The sequence below is a fragment of the Centruroides sculpturatus genome, unplaced genomic scaffold, assembly GCF_000671375.1.
Source record: "Centruroides sculpturatus isolate CEXI.00-Female unplaced genomic scaffold, Cexi_2.0 scaffold69, whole genome shotgun sequence".
In the NCBI taxonomy this organism is placed as follows: Eukaryota; Metazoa; Arthropoda; class Arachnida; order Scorpiones; family Buthidae; genus Centruroides; species Centruroides sculpturatus.
In genome coordinates, this window is record NW_019384304.1 from 1,189,376 (window position 1) to 1,197,677 (window position 8,302).

Consider the following 8,302-nt stretch of genomic DNA (forward strand, 5'->3'; position numbering starts at 1 on the left):
TACTGTCGCCATTTAATTGTATATTGATATCAAGGAAGGTAGCATTCAAATTGTTTATTTGGTCCAATTTGATGCAGAGGCCATATGGGTCATTATTCATTGCGTCAATGAAGTTATTTATATCTGGCTTAGCATTCCACATAATAAAGATGTTATCAACGTATCTTTTATAAATAAGTATGTTAGAAATATACATAGGTACTATTCTTTGTTCTAGTTGTCTAACAACTAACTCACACAAATCTCCTGAAAGTGAGCTGCCTATAGAGATACCATGCTTCTGGAGGTACGTTTTGCTGTTGAACCAAAAAAATGATGTGTAGCATAACAGGTGGGCAAGATCTAATACTTGTTTACAATACGCCCCATATGAAGTTAGTAATAGGTCCCTAATTGCGCAAAAGCATGGCTGGATTTTTATAGAAGGATATAATGAAACGAAATCAAGCACAATGATGTACGTTCGATCATTAATGCTAAGCAGTCTCAAAGCTTCCAATAACTCTACTGAGTTCCTAACCGTCCATGGATAATTGTTTAAGCTATGAGCTATATGCTTGTGTATAGCCGTGTCTAACATTCTAAGGGGATCGTGCCTTATCAAGGGTCAGTCTCAATGAAGGTATATTCTTGTGTGTTTTGGCAAATGCAAAGAGCCTGGGAGTGTCAGGGGAAGGCACCACTGCCCTATTTATGTTCAATACTCTAGCCAAGGTGTTTGAGTNGTTAGAAATTTATTTTTAAAAATTCAAATTTAAATGGAATTTAAAATATAATAAAATATTTAAATAAAAACTAAAAGTTAAAATTAACATTTTATTTAAAAAAAATTAAAGTTAAAGCTAAAAAATTAAAAAAAATCTTTAAATATTCAAAAAAATAAGGGAAGAATTTTCAAACTATTTTTTTAAAAATTAGTTTTAATTTACTTTTTACACAAATTCTTTAATGAAAAATAAAGAAAATAACGCTAGAAAATAATAATAAAAAAATTTAATTAAAAAAAAAATTAAATAAAATCCTACTTAAACTAGAAGATTTAAACTGAATATAATAAATAAAAAGAAAAAAAAATAGGTTTTATATACATAAATTAAGCTCTGAAGCCCGGAAGATTTGAAGGTAAAATAAAGAATGGAATATATGAAGCATTACAAGCGATTAATGCTTGTTTCTTTTTAATTTTTCAATATTAAAAAAAATTGTATTCAAGTTTATCCAGCGAATAATTCTATTGTTATACTTACCTAAGAAGAACATATTAAAAAAAAATAATAATAACAAAGTTATAACTACTTCAATAATCTATAGAAGTTTCCATCCCTTATACTTGAAAATCGTCTACGGAATATTCTTAAATATTACATCAAAAATTATTTTATTTCTCTGTTTTATATAAATATTAAAATAAATAAAATTTATTTAATTATTCTTATGTATATTATGTAATTTTTTTGTAAGAAATAATATTAAAATTATTGTGAAGAATTTATTCCTTGATCTTCCCATCCATAATCGTGCTACCTACCCATAAAAATTATATAGAAATAATTATTTACATCTGTTTAATAATAGTTATAGTTATTAAATTAATATTGAAATATACGTTAGAAGGAAATTACGCCATTTTATTTATTATATAATTTTGTTAGAAGCGTGAAATTAAAAAGCAAAAGATAAAAAGAAAGGGGAAGAAAACTGTGAAGAATTTGACCCTTAATCTTCCTTCCTACAAGCATGCAAATTGAATTTGTTTTTCCACCTTCAATATTTGTTGTACGGTGCGAGTCAACAGTATACTTTTTTTTTCATTATTCTTTTCTTATTACTTCTTTATTCGACACAAAATAATCGCTGCTCTATTCTTATTCTGAATAATTTAATAACAAGTGTGTTGTCGTAGTTGATTACTTTTTATCTTATCTCAATTAACGTCTTCTAATATTTTCCTAAATTAAACAATAAGAAAAGAAGCAAGGACAGTATATGAATTAATATATGATAAAGTTATCTTTCTGTTTACAAATTATTTTATTTTTTTCTAATGTATTCATTTAATTACGATCTAAAACATTACAATATTATTCCACTTCGCCATTGAAACAGCGTGTATCTGATAATTTATTAATTAATTCTCCTCTTCTATATATATAAATAATCAGATTTTTTTTATTAAATTAATTTAAACAGGATGTAAAATGCTATTGTTTTCTTCCATACGAGATAAATCGAAGGATAAATTAGCGACTCGTATCGTTCTTGCACAGCGTGAACTTAAGTACTTTTACCGAAGTTTCTCCGATAATCACATGACCATAACGTTTACCTATCAACTGAGTTATTATTTCTGCAAATGCCATTGCCCTTTGCCAGCAGCAACAATAGAGAACGGTCAATATCGTTGCGTATAAGTATGTGAATGTCTCGTGTAAACCCCAACGTGGACAATAAACTTAGTTGCGTGAGATATCAATTTCACAAACTCCCCCGAAAATTTACTGTAGAATCACGTTATCCAAACGGATTCATGTAGAGTTATTCCGCGATAAAATTTCACTTCCTGTAGATTAGGTCATTCTATCACGCAATTACGTTAAAGGTAACGTAAGCCACACTTACTTCCCCTCCTCTCTCTTCGAGGGTTTTAATAATATTCTACACACCCAAAATTGGAGCAATACTTTTCATCAGTTTGTTAAGAATCGATAACCAAGAGTTGTATTGATGAAAAAAAAAGTATAAGACGAGGAAGAAGATGGATTGAATATGAAGACGTTCGCTTGGGATGGATACCAATCGTTGCAATCCAATACACTCCTGTCCGGCAAATTACATAGCATTTTTAAACGTCTTTCACGGCTGGACTTTGAAATCCCGTGTGGACCTTTCAGATATGAGATTCTTTACGAAATTACAGTAGAAATTCGCTAGTGGAAGCAAAACTTTTGACAGAAAACACCTTAAAAGTAAAGCTTAAAATGGAGTGACTTAGTAGAAAGTTTGAAGTTACTTAATGGCTCTTCGTTTTCTCTTCGCTTAATTCCAACAAATTGAAGCGTAAAAACGTAGCAATTTGTTTTAAAAAATCGTATTTTTTTTCTAGCATTTATATCAAGATCCATTTTGGATAGACGATTCTTGAGATATTGCTCCTTTTCGTGAACGTCCCCGATTATTAACAACCGTTGGAAGTTACTTAAAATGGAATCAGAGAGACGAGCTTGTTTCTTGTCGTGTGGAAGAAAAATTGCACCAAACGACTTTGAAATACTCATTAATTTTATTTGTCAGTCGCATATATCAAGTTAACAGAGCAAGGATAATATATATCATTTTCTTATCGTTTTCTTTTTATTATTATTATTTTTTTTTACTTTCTATATTTAATTTTAAAAATACTATTAAATTTATAAAACTATATATATGTATTAATAATCAGTAAAGTTTTCTAAATTTTTCGGGGTTTTCAATCGAGGTGTAGCAACTACAGCATCTACATAAGAATGATGGATGGGTAAACAGTGTTCCGAGATTGTGTGACGTAGTATCGATCTTCTCGACTCGCACACATCTTTCCGAACTGCAATTTTAACTTGTCAGTGCTCTCTTTGATTTCCAGGACAATGTCTTTCTTTGAAGCCTTTCGCATCGAGTTAGATAAGCTGGACTCGCTAGTGATTAGCACCAAGATGATAGGCAATGAATGCCTTTAGAGAATAACCAAAAAACTTGATTCAACATTTCTATGGTTAGGTGATTAATATCTTCTGATGTAAAAAGTTGTGAAGTAGGAGATATCGTGTTTTCGGATGTTTAAGTTGTGCTCCCTTTACTGTACCCTACGAGCAGAAGGAATTGCCAGAAAAGTAATATAAAAAAATTGCTAAGAGCTAGTGATGTAAACTGAAAAAAAAAACACCTTAGCAACTTAGAAGGTTAAATGCCATAAACAAGTCGATAAGAAAGTGAAATTTTTATATATCTATAAAAGGAAATTAGCTATGAAAATAGACAACAACAATAACAACACTAGAAAGTTTTAAAAGAGATTAAAATATGCCAGGATATAATAATATTATTGCACCGTTCTATTAATATTTCAAGCATAGAAACTGGAATGAAGTCAGAAGAAAACAAGAATTACAAGAGAAAAAATAAATTCAAAAAGTGTAATTTTCATAAGAAATTGCATGGAATAAATAAATTTGCATCAATATTTATTACGCTTAATTCCAATTATGGTTAAAGTGCTGTCTTCCGGATATATTTTTTAACTGTTTGTAAAATATAATTCAATTTTCTACAATGCTTAATTAAAATTAAATATTCTAAAATATTTCTTTTGATTAGAAAAGTAAAGATGTTTATATTATAGAATAATCAAAACCCTATGGTTTGGCTAAGAAGTGTGGATTCAGGGCCTTCCATTGCTTATTTGAGGGATTTATAGAGGGCCCTTTTGGCCAATTAATTACAGCAAAATAAAATGTTTTTGAATGAATAAAATATGTAGAATGTTTCTTGAAGATTTTATTTTTTGTTAGTAAAAATAATATTAATTAATAAGGGACCCTCAAATTTATGGAAAAATCCCTAACGCTCCTCCTCTCGAAGGCCCTTGTATCGTACTTCAGATGGATCCTATAAGGCCTCTTGTATTGTTGCATAAGTATTGTACACAAGTAGGCCTATATATATACTTATATATANAGAAGAAAACAAGAATTACAAGAGAAAAAATAAATTCAAAAAGTGTAATTTTCATAAGAAATTGCATGGAATAAATAAATTTGCATCAATATTTATTACGCTTAATTAAAATTAAATATTCTTCATTCAAATTTAATTAAATGTATAAATAGATGTAGAGAGAGAAGATGGAGAAGGACAATTAATATTAAAGCAATAGGAAATAAGGGGAAAGAGAAGGAACGAGAAGAAACTTTAAAGATAAGTTTTTCGAGGTAGTAGCTATTACATTTGCAAACAAATTCTTTATCCCGTTGGCTTCCATTTCCGAACAAATAAAATATTCCGTCTGGAAAACAACGACGTGAGTTGAAAGGCATAACGAATGGATAGGCAAGCATCGTTAGGCTTTCTTTCCAAAACTATTTCGTGCTTAAAATAAACAAAAGGTAAAATTTGAAACGTGATAATATTTCTTTTAAATTCCGAATAATTTATTCTGGTATAAAACAAAAATTATTCCACATCCAATTGTTAATTCCAATTGTTGTTAGTCTATCTTCTCCACTTTTCTAATGTGAAAAATTATTTTTCTTCTATTTGTACCACGTTTAAAACAATATTATTTTGTGTTACTTTAATACAATTAATGAAGTTTTATTATATTTATAAATATATAAATTCATAATAAAAATGAGTTTCCTATAAGAATTCTAATATTGTAATTTACAGTATTGTAAATATAATACATTGCATGTTTGTTTTATAGTTCTATACTAATATTTTTATGTGTAAATGCCATTTATTTTCGTTTTCTTAACCCTTTTTTTGGCTATTTTATTTTAGGAAATTTGTATTTTTGTCTAAAAGAATGAAGAATAACCTTTCTACGACGACCATTTTTTATATCCTTCAGCAGACGTTGTTTAGTGGTTTTGGCTATTTACTTTTAAATCTAACATAATATAATTTAAAGAAAATTCAATATATTTTCAAATAATATATATATATTTTAACATTTTAAGATTTTACATATTATTTTATTGAATTTTTCATTCTTTATGAGCAATTTCATAATTTAATTTTGATGTTATATTACCCTTTTTTTACAGTACACTGTTTACTGTGAAGTTTTCCATTACTCTGTTTTATAGTTTTATTACAAATGTTACATTTGTTTTCAATTTTAAATTCTCTGTTTTCATATTTTAAATTGTGTACATGTATTTAGCTCGTATTTTTTTTTATATAAATCGTATTTTAAGCGCGTTATCGTCGTATAATGCGCACAACTTTGGTGTAATTAATTATGGCAATATATTGAAAATCTCGATTAGGAGTTGATACAAGTCATTTATTTACGTTTTATATATTGTAAATTTTATGTTTTAAACCATTGTTACGGTGTAAAACACGACAACGTTCCTTTCTCTACTTCGTATTCTATTTGTACGTTTTAGATTACTCGCTAATTTGTAACGCATGTTTAAATTGTTTATATTGTATTTAAATCTTCTTAAAACTTTAAATTTTAGTTTGAAAATAAATTTAAGCATACTTACACACGCTGTAAACATACAAACTCATTTCTACGCTGCTTAATTATCGCGTTACTTCATTTTATTACTATAATGTTTTACACTCTTCTAAATATTTGCAGTTTCAACTCGTTCACTTGTAACCATTAAAATTGAAAATTTTACAATTTTATTTTGCCTTCTGAAGCAAAAGTAAACTTTTGAAACGATAACGAGAAGATTCTACAAACGAAGATTTGTAGAGATCGCCGCCAAATCGACCCCTTTTAATTGAATAAAAGGACGTAACAAAATTTTAAACCGCATAATTCAATTGTTTAAGAGAGCATTACGTTACCCAAACGTTAACATTTTAAATGTAGAAAAGACGTGGCAAAGAATTATCTAGAACAAGACGTGGAAAAGAATTATCTATAAGAAGAAGTGGCAAAGATTATCTAGAAGTGGCAAAGAATTATGTAGAAGACGTGGAAAAGAATTATCTAGAACAAGACATGGCAAAGAATTATCTATAGGAAGACGTGGCAAAGATTATCTATAAGAAGACGTGGCAAAGATTATCTAGAAGAAGTGGCAAAGATTATCTATAAGAAGACGTGGCAAAGATTATCTAGAAGAAGTGGCAAAGATTATCTATAAGAAGACGTGGCAAAGATTATCTAGAAGAAGTGGCAAAGAATTATGTAGAAGACGTGGAAAAGAATTATTTAGAAGAAGACGTGGCAAAGAATTATCTAGAACAAGACATGGCAAAGAATTATCTATAGGAAGACATGGCAAAGATAATTCTTTGCCACTTCTTCTAGATAATGTAGAAGACGTGGAAAAGAATTATTTAGAAGAAGTGGCAAAGAATTATCTAGAAGAAGACGTGGAAAAGAATTATCTAGATTGAAGAGGTGACAAAAAATTATCTAGAAGAAAAAGGGGGAGTAGAAGAAGAAGAGGAAGATGTGGAAAAGAATTGTTTAGAAGAAGACGTCACTAAATATCACACCGTAGCTGTTTGCTATTTGAGAAAGTTAGACAGAAACAAGGCGAAACTTATGTCGCAGTTAACGTCCTTTGATTTTCTTTTCTCACACCCAAGTTGTCATTATCTGCAGCCAATCTTGGTTCATGGTCCACAAGGGGTCAAAGTAATTACTGAAATGGGGCAAGGGACTTGTGTTTTCTACTGTTCTTTGCTGCTGTAACCCGAATTATAGCTTCGATTCGAGAGTAGACAATTACTCCTCTTCAGCAGTCGCTTTCTCTTGATGGATTGTTCAGATTGTTTCTATCCACCCCCTCACCAAGAAAAAAAAAGAGGCAAAAATATCATTTTATAAATTACAATCGTTAAGTTCTTTTCTTTTCCCTCAATTTTTTCATGCATTCTTATTAAGTACGAGTTGACATGAGGAAAACTTGGGAAAAAAAAACTAATAAAATGAATACTTAAAGAACTGAATTTTTTTTTCCTACAAAATAATGATTGGTAATTTTTATATTATTATTAGAAATGTTAAAAAAAACCATAAAATCATACAAAATTTCTTTAAAATATCAATAAATTCTTCTTTAATTTTCTTAAAAATCGAATTAAAAAAAAGGTATTTTTTAATGGGGGTGAAACATATTTAAACCCATTATTTCAACCGAAAAATTAACCGATATGATACCTTAAAATAGTAAAATTTTCTTCTAAAAATTTATATATTAGTTTATTTTACTTTAAAATTATAAAAAAAACAACAAATATAAAAGAAAGAAAAATCTTTTTTTAAGTTATTCAGTGTAACTACAATTTTTACTCACAATTAGTATTCAGCTAGCATAAACATTCTAATGGGAATTCTGTATTGATTAATACTAAATTAATGCTATATGCATGAGTTGTTACCGTGGAATTCTGTTTATCAAAAATTCTCTTTTAAAAATTTATTAGTTTATCAGAAAGTTTTAAAAAGAAAATATTAAAAATAATAATAATAAAAAAAAACAGAAAATAATTATTAAAAAAATCGGTTTTTTTAAAGCTATAATTCTATAAATTTTATATAATATATTTTAACATTTTAAGATTTTACATA